The 14,325-nt window shown below is 37.4% G+C and overlaps 1 long non-coding RNA gene across 1 annotated transcript; it reads right to left on the minus strand.

Moving 5' to 3' along the window:
- Window positions 1-1,995: 1,995 nt before the first annotated feature.
- LOC115278660 lies at window positions 1,996-13,578 on the minus strand. The gene is made up of 3 exons (XR_003903015.1): window positions 13,468-13,578; window positions 6,295-6,450; window positions 1,996-2,080 (listed from the first exon to the last, which is right to left on the minus strand). It is a non-coding gene; the product is annotated as an uncharacterized LOC115278660 (long non-coding RNA).
- Window positions 13,579-14,325: the final 747 nt, after the last annotated feature.

A 14,325-nucleotide genomic window follows, 5' to 3' on the forward strand; every position in this document is an offset into this window, starting at 1 on the left:
GACAGTTCTGTATCCCCAGAGGATGGGGTGGTTCTGAACAGGATTTAATTAAACCATTGAAGGTCCTGGTGATCATCCCTAAAACAAGGGTGACTGCTCATTCTTTTATGAGTGCAAAGTCACTCAAGTGACTCAACCAGAGCAACATAAATCTGCTACAACTGTATTCTCACTTCCGCCAGAAAGATATGCATCTGGTATTTCACACATTGAAAAAATTAATGTTCTGTGTACTAATTCGCCAACCACATGATGATGCGTACACAAGCCATACATTTAAAGTGCAGATAACAACAAACACAAAATGTGTTCTGCTTACAGAGAAAGATTGTTAAAGGATCACAACCTCCAATTTAAAGACCAAGGTTACTTTATCCAGTTGAGAGAGTAGGCACTGTTTTCAGAGTAATGAATCACATTTTTTTTTCTGCCCCACAGAGTTCTAATGCTGTCAAGTATGGTAAGATAGATGATCCTATTTAAAATTATATTTTACAAAGCAAAACAGATATAACTCAGTAACTGTGCATCTAATTGACTTAATTGCCTCATTTATCACATGACTTAAGTGAGCTGATGTTTTCTACTCTGCTTCACCCATGTAATTCTTGTAATGTAAGAGCTGAGACGTGGTGCCAGGCATGAGCGAGAAATCCTCTCTCCTGAGAAAAGATATCATTGAAGTGATGTTGGCTTTGGGTTCCAGTTTATTGAAAAATCAATGTCCATTTGTGCAACCAACACATATGGCTTTCTTCCAGGCTGATGATGGCTTTGGGAGGCTGACGATCACCTAATGAAGTCAGATCAGCTTACCCAACACCCAAGTTACAGTTGGCAAAGTGACTTTGTCATTAAAATCCAGTTTATCATTCCTGTTGGTGTTTTTCTTCCCATCTCATTCCTCCTATCTGTTTCTCCTGAAGCCACAGTATTGTTTTTCTCTGTAGATAACAAACCAATGGCTCCAATTTTAACATTTCAAAGGGACTCTGGATGATGCTTGGTGCTCAGAGGATAAACAACTTTTCCATATGTATGTGTCTGTCATTAAAGGAAGAAAGATATATATATATATACATAGATAGTCCAACTCAGACTTGACTCAAAATAGACATTTTTACAACTCAGAGCCAGGTTTGCAACAGGCTCAATTGAAATTCATCAGGTTAGCTGTCTTGGATAAATCAACAAAGCTAAGTTTGTTTAATGTGTTGATATGTTCCAATAAATAGAGTCCAGCTGACATTTTACATGAGGCTTAAAAAAATAATTACTAGTAAAGTAATACCATTTCCCCATTATTAAATGGAGTGGCATTCTAAATTGCAATGCCGTTTTCCCCCCCAGTGTTCTCTTTCCCTGGAGAATACCCCAGAGTGATAGTCACTGGCATCATAAGCTCTGGTATGGCAATCTTTTTTTTCTCCCCCTCCTGAATCTACAAAAAGCAACAAATAATTCTGTTAAGAAGTGCCAGCTCAGTCAGTAAGCATGGTTACTAGGTTCTTAACTTGGGTCTATTCTGTGAAGACCTTCCTCTATTCGTTAGGAATGTTTTGGTTATAAGTAACAAAACTGGCTGATGTTAGGGGGAAAAAAGAAAAAGAAAAATTTATATGTAAATGTGCAAAGATAACATGAAGTTACAGAATCAATGGGAAGGTAAAGAACCAGCATAAGGCTGGATATGAACCAAAGCATTCAATGCCAAGGGGGAAGAAGCCAAAGTCTTTCACCCCAAACAGGCTGGTCTAGAACTGCTGTTACGTGTAGGACATTGTAGGGGCTGCTGCTGCTGTGGAAGAATCTAAGTGTCTTTTGTGCATTGCTAAGGAATCACACTCCCATGCTGCAGCATCCAGTTGATTAGGCCTGGGGTTTAATGTGTAGTAAAAATAAGATAGAAACAAGAGAGTATATAGTCATTTGTACTTAGCATTCCTAAAGAGAACAAGCATCTAAAAGTCTGCAATGACTATACCATGTCTGAACTGGTAAGTGGTATAAACTGGAGGTGATCATGGACATTTTGAAGGATTCAAGCTCACTGCAATCTTGACCAGTGAAGAAATGCCATCTACAGAGAGAGAGAGAGTCATGTTAAGAAATTTATGTAAAGAAACATGTTCCTGTAGGAGGCATAATAAATAGGGAACCAACAGATAGGAGAATAAGCTAGTTGGGAAGTAGAGTATCCAGTAAAAATCTCAGAGTTAGGATGAAATATAAATAGAACATAAATTCATGGTGTTCTTCAATTGTAGTAAGGCATATCACCAAATGGTTTTAGGACACATGCACATGTGCACACACACACACACACACACACACACACACATACACGATTTCTGTATGTGTATGGAAATTACTCCTCCTGCATAGTATTTTATTGGACAAATAACAAAACTCCCACATAGTCCTTGGTTAAGGCAGTATGTTTGATTCTGGTCAACAGATTTATTTTAAAAGCCTTCAAGTGGGAGAAGTGAAAGGAATCTGCATTTGTTGAATATTCATGGTGTTTTAAGCATCTTTCTATGTCATATCACTTAATCCTTAACAGCATTTCTCCAACATAACTATGAATTGCTGGAATTAATGAAAATAACGATGAAGTTTGGGAATGTATGAGCCTTGCTCAAGGTCACATACAGCAAAAACAAGTGTGTGTATATGTATGTATAAAAGAGTCACATGTACTGAAAGTCCTTGTGTTTTCATCTCCTACTCCCCAGTCTGACTTGTGACCCCATCACTTCAGTGAAACAACTCTAACAGTCTATTGGCAATTTTCGTGTGACTAAATTCATTGGATACTTTTCAATCTTCACCTTCCATCATTTTGGGAGCATCTCACATGTTATACAATTCTCTCCTTCTGGAAACATGCTTGTCTAAGTCACCTTTGCTGCTATTTCAAAATACCATAAACTGGGTGTTTTAAACAACAAAATTTATTATCTCACAATTATGGAAGCTGGAATTTCAAGATCAAGATGTGCACAGATTTGGTGCCTGGTGAGGACCCACTTTATGGATTTCAAAGGGCTACCATCTTGCTTTGTGCTCACATGATCTGTTCCTTGTGGGAACGAGAGAAGACTTTTGTGTTTCTTCTTCTTATAGGGGCACAGATCCTATCTTGGGGACTCTACCCTCATGATCTCATCCAAGCCTAATTACCTCCTCGCCTCCAAATAACATCATGTTGGGGATTAGGATTTCATCATATGAATTTTTGAAAGTGTCATAAGTAAGAGATGAATCACTGGATTCTACTCCTGAAGCCAAGACTATGCTGTATGTTAACTAACTTGAACTTAAAAAAAAAAGTATTTCAAAATACTAAACTGAACTTATAACCTGCTTCCTCACAAAAAAACCTCTATCCAACATATATACACACATACACATACTTGATCTTTTCTAGAATACTGTGTTACAAGGAATGGCACCACCATGAATTACACTGCAATTTTCATTTATTGACATAATTGGTGTCTGTTAGTTTATAATCAGTCAGCCAGGATATTAATTGTGCATCTACTATCTGTTCCAATACTATTCTAAACTCTGGGTAAACAACAGTGACCTAAACAGTCAGAGTCCCAATGCTAAGGATTATATGATCTAGCAAGGGGATACATAATATAAAAATAAATAAATATGGAAAGTGGTTAGGGTGTAATTGGGAGAGATGCTATAACAGGGGAGCCCATTCTGAAAATATACTAAATGATGTAAGACTTGAATGAAGGAAAAAGGGCAGCCACATGACATTGTTGAGGAAGAACACTTAAGTAGAGGGAGCATCAATATAAAGATCTTGAGATGAAGATGAGTTTTACATGTTCTAGAACCCAAATGCAAGCCAGTATGACTGGACTGTAGTGCAAGAAAAGGATAGTGAAAGGAGGTGGGGTGGGGATAGAAAGTTCTACAAGACAATGACATTCAGATCAGATCTCTGGAGTAAGAAGTAAAACAACAACAACAACTTTGTTAATAGGTTAATAGTTGAGGGGAAAGTTACACTTATAAGAAGTTAAGTGTTAGGTTAATAGTTGAGGAAAAAGTTACACTTACAAGAAGTTAAATAATGGCTTTTCATTGAACTTCCTGAAACATAAGGAATAAAAAACAGGGTTGGCATATTCTTAATCTTGATATCTACTTTCATACTGTCCCTTTTTTAGGGGAAATTTAGAGGCAGATGTGATGGACATTTATTCCATGTCTCTAAAATCACACCAGGGTGAAAGAACAAAACCTGATGAGTTCAGAAAATTGTGAGAAGACTGGAAATTTTGGCTAAAATGTTCCTTGTATACAAAGGATTGAACATAGAAATTCTATTGAAATCTAATTGCTGGCATGTGCAGGCTGATAAGTGTTACCAAATGCCTTCCTAAATAAGTATGGGGTGGTGTGGAAAGAAATGTTTCTCTGTTGGCTAAATGGTGAAAGCAGTAACCTATTAAGAGAATTATTTTCAGAGACTGAATGCTAATTGATTTTATGTGCATGTCAAGAAGCCGATCAATGACAGGCTTGCTGCAAAATAGCAGAGCAAAGAAAAATATATAAAGCAGATTGTAGTCAAATGTGGAAAGCATCTGATCTTATCACTGAAACTATCTAGTTTAATGAACATTTAAAAAGTTTGGTACCCATAAACTGCATAAAATCCATAAACTGGATTCTCTTGAATTTCACTTTGAGCAACTGTATATCATGTAAATTTGTTTAATAAAGGAAGACAACTTTATAACTTTAAAACCTTTAAAAATTTTTTATTGAAGTGAAATAATAGTTTTATATAATATAAAATTAGTTATTTTTAAATGTATAATTGATTGGCATTTGTACATTTACAATGTTGTGCAAAAATCATTGTCTAGGATGGAACTATATAGTTCCAAAAAGTGGAAACAGCCCAAATGTTCACCAACAGATGAATGAATAAACAAAATGTGATATGTCTGTACAATTGAATATTACTCAGCCATAAAAAAGTGAAGTACTGATACATTCTATAATGTGGATGAGCCTAGAAAACATGCTAACTGAAAAAAAAAAACCAGACCAAATAGGTAACATTATATGATTCCATTACATATTCCACTTATATACTTTATAATTTCTTATATGATGAATGATGGCTGACTTCTCCTCTATCCACTGTGACTTTGTGAATGTAGGAACTATACCTTATTCATCTGTTTCCTCAACTCAAAACATAGATTGACACATAGAGAATCTTCTATGTCAATCAAGGTTTTTAACATAGAAGTAGAACCACCAGGAGATGTATACATATATTACAGACATTTATCAAAAGGACCTGCCTGACCTTACATGATTAATGGAAGCAGAAGAAATAGTCTATGTGAAGTTTAGTTTCTAAGTCTAGTGCTGGAACCTGATGTGCACATGCAGGTAGTTGGGAAGAGAAGATGGTTATGGACTGGAGGAAAAATATAAACTGGAAACTGAATTTGAACTGAAACCTTTAAGAACGAATGAATGAACTGTATCCTCTGTAGATTCCTTATCGCCTCCAAGTTTACAATTTTGATGATGAAGGTTTTCTTCAGAAGCTAGCACCTGCCTCATTGTCACGGAACTAAACACACATCTGGATGAGGAGTTGGAGAACTTAGAGCAGGAGATGCGGTGGGGCCTCGATGAGTTGCTGCTGCCACCGTCCAGCCAGAAAGCCAGGAGGTCAGCTCCCACAGGCAGGCGCTGCAGAAGTGCCCTGTGCTGCCCCAGCCTTCTCAGCACTAGAAGACAGCTGGGCTTCTCTTCTACCTTCCATATCTGCACCTGAACTAATCTCATGAAGAAAAGTGGATTCTGGGAAATGTATTACAAGCTTGGTTAAATTAATTTAATGCCTACAATTACCAGGAATGCTTATGGAATAAAGTCAAGAAACAGTGCTTTTGCAAGCATTTCTGTAATTTCCTTGCCTGCAGAGTATACAGGAAATATTTTTCAAGTACCTATATAGACCAGAAAATTGGGCACTCTTCTAGCATTGTTGTTTCATTATATATTCACAACAAGCCTATGACATAATCACAATTTTTATTACACAATTATTTTTTAAATTTTATTGGTACATTTATTATTACAGAGATTAAGCAAAAGAAGCACAAATTGTTAAGTTAGTAATAGGTACTTAGCCTAAGTAGCAAATAACTGACCTAGGAAACCAGATTTAGGTCTATCCCTTCATAAACCCATGTACTATCCACTATCCTGCCCTGCCCCCCACAGTCCTACCTTGATTTTCTCCATTTTATGTATAGTGAAGTTTTCTGCTGCTTGTTCCTCTTTTTCATCTTCTTCCTTTTCAAAAAAATAAGCTTGTCTTTTTCTTCCCGTGTAAGTGCTATTTTGGACAGCTGAGTTGTATACTGTATACTTGTTCAGTGGTGCCTGTCAGAGATATTATGAGATTCAGCATCAGAAAATGATAGACCACTTTCCTTTTTTTCTGTTAGGAGTGAATTATTCTCTCCTCCCTGGTTTCTGTGCTCTGCCCTGTGCTGTTAAATCCACTGCCTTGCTATCAGTAATCTTCTACAAAACCACAAGCAAGTCAGATTCTGAGATATTTTTCTCATCTGTTTGTTGATGAGTCCCAAAAAGTGTGCTGTTTTGCAATGACATAATGCTTGATATTATCACAAAAATAATACTTAATATATAATTAACAAATTAAAGAATTGTGTGTATTATTGACCTAAGATCAAGCACAAAAGTGTTAATAACTAACATTTTTTAGTATTTACCACGAGCATGATCTGAGATAAGAGTTTATATGAATTATCTTATTAATCTAAATGACCAGCCAATGGAAAGGTTAATTATATGTTGGCATTGTTTACATGAAAAAATCTGAGGCTTAGAGAAATTAAAAAAATTGCTTAAATATATAGATAAGTAAATTAACAGGGCCATTTGATCTGAAAGACTTTGGTCTTAATTATCATGAAATGTCATTTAAAACTCCTGACCAAATTCTTCCTATTATTTAACAAATATCCATTGAGTGCTTATTAGATGTTCCAGTATTAATAGCAGATTAAAACACCATCACACAGGATAAAATAAGGAATATAGTCATAATCATATTCTTTTGTTCTAATAGCCATCTTCAAAGCCAGTTTATAAAATATGTATTAATATCTGGTAGGTGGAAGCCTTTTTGAAGAGTCTCTCCAGAAAGGCTGGGAATGCAGTAATTTCCCTCCACAGATATTAAGATTGTTGCTCTTGTTTTAGTAGGCAGCAGTTAAGTAAATCTAACAACTGCAAGTTTAATTGATTGAATTTTTAAAATTCAAGCTTTTGTCTGCACATTTTATATACACAAAACAAGCTAGGAAAGGGTATGTCTTGTTTTCATAAACTTTACCCTCTCATTACAATGCTCTGTGAAGATAGGGACCTGGAGAATAGAAGAACCCAACTTATGGTAACAAATGCTTATGGAGATTCTGCCGCTAGAACAGCAGATCCTCTCTCAATCTGTTTTAGATTGTCCTTTTGCTATTTGTGCTGTAATTGCCACCTTCCCCTTCATAATGTTCTCCTCCCCCTCCCCCCCTCTCCTTTTCATCTTAGATCTTTAATGCATCTACAGGGGAAAGGCTGTGAAACTTGACTGGACAGGGAAATTTCATTAGAGAACACAGAGCACAAGAAGACGGGAGACCTGGCCAGAGTGACGTTCTCCAGTCTGTCATCTGCTCGTTTTCACACCACACATGGGATTCTTCACTGGAATAGCCACTGGCTGTCCACTCGGTCTAGTGTTTTCCAGAGCAATTCTTTAACCTAGAGCTTCATTGAAACGACAATAAGAGTCACAGAGATGATTCCTCCACAACATAGGATCAGAACCATGTCTGGTTTAGCTTAGGCTACTTTTGTGAATATTGCATTATAGATGACAGATGGGTTTTGACACAGGCTTCATTTCCTCCTTCACTATGTGAATTAATTTGGCCTGCCGTGGCTCAGAGCGTAATACTTTGTGATGGTTTGTGTTTTGCTTGCTTTCTTTGTACAGGGTCAACCGATCCTCTTTTTTTTAATTTCTGTTTTTGTTTTTATGTTATTACCTGATATCTCTTCTTATTTTGCAGCTATACTTAAAGTTTATCAACTGAGTTGCTTAAGGGAAAAACTTCCTTCAATATTCTGAACATGATCTACTTCCAGTTATCCCTCATCCTGGATATCTGTCCTGGATGCCTTGCTTTCATTGTTTGTTGCTTGTTTTTCTCTTATTTTATATATATTTATAAATAAATTTACATATGATAATGATTTTTATATTTATTTTTGAGAGAGAGACAGAGTGTGAGTGGGAGAAGGGTAGGGAGAGAGGGAGATGCAGAATCCAAAGCAGGCACCAGGCTCTAAGCTGTCAGCACAGAGCCCAACATGGGGCTCGAACTCATGAACCATGAGATCATGACCTGAGCTGAAGTCAGACACTTAACTGACTGAGCTACCCAGGTGCCCCACTTATTTTTCCTTTAAAAACAATGTTTATTTGGGGCACCTGGGTAGCTCAGTTCGAGCCTCGCGTCGGGCTCTGTGCTGACAGCTAGCTCAGAGCCTGGGGCCTGCTTCAGATTCTGTACCTCCCTCTCTCTGTGACCATCCCCTGCTCAAGCTATCTCTCCCTGTCTCTCAAAAAAATAAATAAATAAATTTGAAAAATGAGAAAAAAATAAAAAATAAAACAATTTTTTATTTATTTTGAGAGAGAGAGAGAAAGCACTCTCATGTGAGCAAGTAGGGGAGAGTCAGAGAGAGAGGAAGAGAGAATCCCAAGCAGTCTCGGTGCTGACACAGGGTTTGAACTCACAAACAGTGAAATCATGACCTGAGCCAACATAAAGAGTCGGACACTTAACCAACTGAGCCACCCAGATGCCTTGTTTTTCCTTTTTGATCCTGACAGTGTCTATCTGTCTGTGCTCTGGTAATTTTTCCCACGTATTAAATGGCTACCATATATAACCTCTCGCTTTCACAGTAATTCTTCAGAATGGTGTGATTATCTCTGCTTTATAAATAAAAACCTAAGAATCAGAAATTTGACTACTTTTCTAAGGTCATATATCATGATTTAAATGTTTGTCCATCTGAATTTAAATCTCATAGTTACTGAAAAGGTATTTTATCAATTTCTCAGTGTAGTGAGAAATGACTATTTGAATGAAAGAAAATAAGTAATGGTCATAAGGCATGGGGTTCTGCGGTTGGGCTGCTTGGGCTCAAACTCTGGCTCCGCATTTATTGTTTAATTAACTTTGAATGAGTTACTTGAACTTTCTGAGGCATAGTTTCCTCATCTGTAGAATGGACATAATTATATTAGCTAGCTTTCTGGGATACTGTGAGGACTAAATGTAGTTTCACCTATGATATCACTGTTAGAGGACAGTGGCTGGCTGCTTCAGATGCTGTGTCCCCCTCTCTGCCCCACCCCTGCTCACACTCTGTCTCTCTTAAAAATAAATAAACATTAAAAAAAAAAAAAAAGACAGTGGCTGGCATGTGGGAAGAGTTTAGTACAGGCTAGCTGCTGTTACTATTATTGTTATTATGTTTCCAACTGAAAAGTAGTTTACTAAACAGAAACACTGGTGTCATGATGTTCACTGGGACACCTCCGTGAAAGTCCCCATGACTAGCAGTTCAGAGGTTTGAGTGTTTAACTATTTTATTTATACCCACACTCACATGGGGCCATACCTATGCTGGAAGAAAGAAAGGAAATTTTTTCCTTAAATTAATGCTTTCCAAACTATGGTAATATTACTTTTTTTTTTCTGTCCTGACTCTGTTCTTAAATATGAAGTAGAATATTCACCAATGACCACACAATGCATGAAGTAGCCTCATCCTATAAAACCCTATTCCTGGAAAACAACCTTGGCTTGGCTTTGGTGATTCTAAATGTGAGGATCAGTGTCCAAAACTGACTCCCTGGAAAGGCTGTTCAGACAGCAGTTAACAAATCACCCTCCAGCAGGAAGAATTCCCGGACAAGCTGGGCAGGATCAGGGCTCTCACTTCCCATAAATCTCCCGCCAGCCATTGCCCTTCTTTCTGGGAATCACCACCATTGTTTTCCATTTTCTCTTACTCTCTTCTTCCCTCTCTTTCTCTTCACCTTCCATCCTCATTCCTTCCTTTCTTTTCTGCTATTAGGGAATTAAAGCAGATATCAAGACCAAATATAAAACAAGCCCCTTGGGATGCCAGTGTCTGTAATACTATGTGTATGTGTGCTGTGTATATGTAAAGTTGGGAATTTAGGACTTCAAGGGCAGGGACTATGTCTGGTCCTACTCTGGATGATACCTAAAACAGAGCCTCACACTCTGCCAAGGCCACAGAGGCATTGAGGAGGGTCATGTTCTCAAAACACACATGCACACACACACATATTCGTGGGTGGGTGTTAATCTTACTCAGTGCTCCATGGCATTGGCCATAATACCTCAGATGTATTTGGAGAAAAATGATATTGAAATAATAATCATAAAAGCAATGAACAATTGGGCCTTCAATTTGGGTTATAAGAATGATCTCTGCAAAAGGAAGAAAAGGAGACCCCCCTCCGGCACCTCAATCAAAAATTTCTCCTCTGCTTTGCTGTAAAACATCTATTAAATGCATGGTGGTCTTAATTACTTAAAATATTGAAATTCATCCAAACTGTCCCTTTCTGAATTTCCTGGTGTTTGCCTATACTGGATATTCCTCACCTTGGTGAGGTGAGTCAGCTTTTTCCAGTTCTCTAGCTCATTAACTGACTTGTCCCTCCGCCAGTGTTTTCCAAGCCACTCACAAGAGTGCGACAAAATTTCACTGGTGTGAGGTAAAATGAGAAAAATAAGGATAATATGAGGACTTTTTAGGGCTAGATTTATTTAATTGAAAGGAAGATCATTTGCTCTGAAATTATGTAATTTCTATATTTTTGTGACAAAGAGGTCTTTCTTTAGTGAAAAGATCTGCAAAAGAGGAAAATTGAGGAATCATGGCCTTAAACTTTGGGAAATGGGAAATGGAAAAAGCGCCTTGGGCCACACATGGGGTGTGGGGGTGTGTGTGTGTGTTTATAGCCAGGCACCCACCTCAAGCGATCAAGTAACTAGGGGGCCCAGTGTGGAGCGTTAGCTCCAGTTAGACGGCTGCCAAAGCAGAGGAGTTACCGAAACAGAAGGGGCAGCTCTTCCGTCATTTCGGAAAATCCTTTATTCTTCACATTGCCCTTTTGGGCTGTATTTTCTTCCTCTGAGCTATAATTGGTGTCATTTTTAACCTGATTTCACTTGAATAAAATCGTTCCCTAGGGATAACCCTGATGAGTAGGCAACGAATTAAAACAGGAAAAGAATGAAAAGAAAAAAAATGCTCTGATGATATTCCTGGTAATAATGGTACTTTAAATGAATGTCATGGCTCAAGTTTTCTAGAAAACAGAATGCAGGACAAGGCTTGATTGATGATGCTTTTTGTTTGGAAGTGCAGTTTCAGGACAGCAAAAAAAGAAAGAAAAAAGAAGTGCTTTCACATGCATAGTGCATTTAATCATCTCAACAGAAATAAAGCAAGTAAGTGATCTAATTGAAATTTTGAGAAGCTGCTTTTAAAGACCATTTTTGGGTATCCTAGTGTTTCCATGACTAATAAATGAGTGAAGGCACTCAGGCAGGTGAATGGTGGCCCAGGCCTATGTAGTGGAAGAGTGGCACAATGGATTCCAAATCAGGCCTAACTGCCGAGCTGGTGGACCTTTGTCACTCCTGCAGATTGGCAGTGCACCACTTCTAGAGGGACATCTGGAACAAGGATTATCACTCTAGTTTTGAAGAAAAAGGAAATAGATTCATTAAAGTTTAGTAATCTGTCTAAAGACAAACTAGCAAATCAAATCCAATTATAAAAAGAAAGAAAAAAATGACAAAAATCAAATGATCATAATGAGTTCAGGAAAAGCATTTGACAAAATACAACAGACATTTATAATTTAAAAAAAAAGCACAACTCAGCAAATTAGGAATAGAGGGGAACTTCCTCTATCTTGGTAAAGAACACCAGCAGAAAGCTTCAGCAAACTTCATATTTAAGGGTAAGAAACTCAAAGATTCCCCACTAAAGTTGGGAATAGGCAAGGATGTCCCTTCCTATCACTTCCTTTTAACATTGTACTAGAAGTCCTTGCTGATGCATTAAGACAAAAAAAGGAAGTAAAAGATATACAGGTTGAGAAGGAAGAAATAAATGCTTTGTTTGTAAATGACTCGATTGTCCATGTAGTAAATACAAAAGAATCAACAAAAATACTTTGAACTAGTAAGCTATTATAGCAAGGTTGCAGGATTAACAGAGTTAATCTATAAAAATCAACTGCTTTCTTATATGCCAGCAATGAACAAGTGGAATTTGAAATTACAAACACAGAACCACTTATATTATTACCCCTTCCCCAATGAAATACTTAGGTATTAATCTAACAAAATATGTACAAGATTTGTATGAAGAAGACTACAAAACTCAGATGAGAGAAATCAAAGAATAATTAAATAAATGGGCAACTGTTGCTCCACATTCATTGATAGAAAGACTCAATATCATCAAGATGTCTGTTCTTCCTTCTTGATCTGTAGATTCAATGCAATCTGAGTCACAAATGCAAAAATTTATTTTGTGGAAAAAACAATTTAAAGTTTCTATGGAGAGGCAAAAGACCCAAAACAGCCAACATAATACTGACAGAGAAAAACAAAGTTGGAGGAATGACACTACCCAACTTAAAGACTTATTGTAAAGCTACATGAATCTAGATAGCATGGTATCAGTGAAAGAATAGACAGAGCAATAGAACAGAATGGAGAGCTCAGAAATAGGCCCACACAGATTGAGAGAACTGACCTTTGACAAAGGAGCTAAGGCAATATAATAGAGCAAGCATAGTTTTTTCAACAAATGGCACTAAAACAATTGAACATCTCTATGCAAAAAAACTGAGTCAAGACACAGACATAATACCCTTTGCAAAATAAACTTAAAGTGGATGGAAGACCTAAATGTAAAACATAAAACTATAAAATTCCTAGAATTGTAGGAGAAAATGTAAATGATCTTGGTTTTGGCCATCACTTTTTAGATGCAACACTAACGACAAGATCCATAAAAGAACTAATTGACAGTTCAGTTTTTCTGTAAACCTAAAACTTCTATAAAAAATAAAGTCTGTTTAAAACCAACCAACCAACCAACCAACATGCAAAAGACAGAGAGTGGGTGGGGATGAGGTTTAAAAATAAAGAAAAAGAGTAGCAGAGCCCTAGAGAGAGCACTAAATGGGGACCATGGAGAATTGCTTCTAGACTCTGGTTTCTAAATAGTTAGCATTACCTTGGGAAAGTAGTAACTCCCCTAGGCTACATTTCCTCTTGAGAAAGTAAGCATGTAGAATAGGTGATCTCTCAGCCTCTTCTAACCCTCCCACATGCTCAGTTTTGAAACAAAGTAATCAAGGCTACTCTTGGGGTGCTCACATAGGTGTTAGAGGTCCAGAGGAACTGAATGAGTCTTCTTGCCCCAAATTATCACCTCCTTAATTTGGTGTGTCCAACAGTAGTGACTCACCTTTTGTGTCATAAAGGCTATCTCTCTGCACATAGTAAAAGCAGATTTGGGGCGCCTGGGTGGCTCAGTCAGTGAAGCATTTTACTTCGGCTCAGGTCATGATCTCATGGCTCAGCTCATAAATTGAAGCCCCATGTCAGGCTCTGTGCTAACAGCTCAGAGCCTGGAGCCTGCTTTGGATTCTGTGTCTTCCTCTCTCTCTGCCCCTCCACGCTTGTGCTCTCAAAAATAAATAAACAATTTAAAAAATGTTTAAAGCAGATTAATCCCAGCCCTAACAATGCTTTCTAATACAACTACTCTTAAGAATTATTATATCTTCAGGAATAAGTTTAATTAGTGTGTATTTTGTCAGGGCAAGAAAGAGCAAAATCTAGTATATAATCAGGTGTTCAATATATTTGTTAAGTAAATGGGTGAATGAATCAATGATTTAAAGGAGAAGGGGGCAGAGGTAAGTAGAGCTGTAGGTGCACAGAACTGTGCTAGGGTCATGGGAAGAGGCATGAGCCCTGGAACATGGAGAGAAGTTCCAGAGATAGATTTGCCTACTTCACACTTATGCTTAAGACTTGCTCTGGGAGCCCATTCCATTCCCATTTTTCATCAGTCACTCATTTATTA

Source organism: Suricata suricatta, chromosome 15 (genome assembly GCF_006229205.1).
Source record: "Suricata suricatta isolate VVHF042 chromosome 15, meerkat_22Aug2017_6uvM2_HiC, whole genome shotgun sequence".
In the NCBI taxonomy this organism is placed as follows: domain Eukaryota; kingdom Metazoa; phylum Chordata; class Mammalia; order Carnivora; family Herpestidae; genus Suricata; species Suricata suricatta.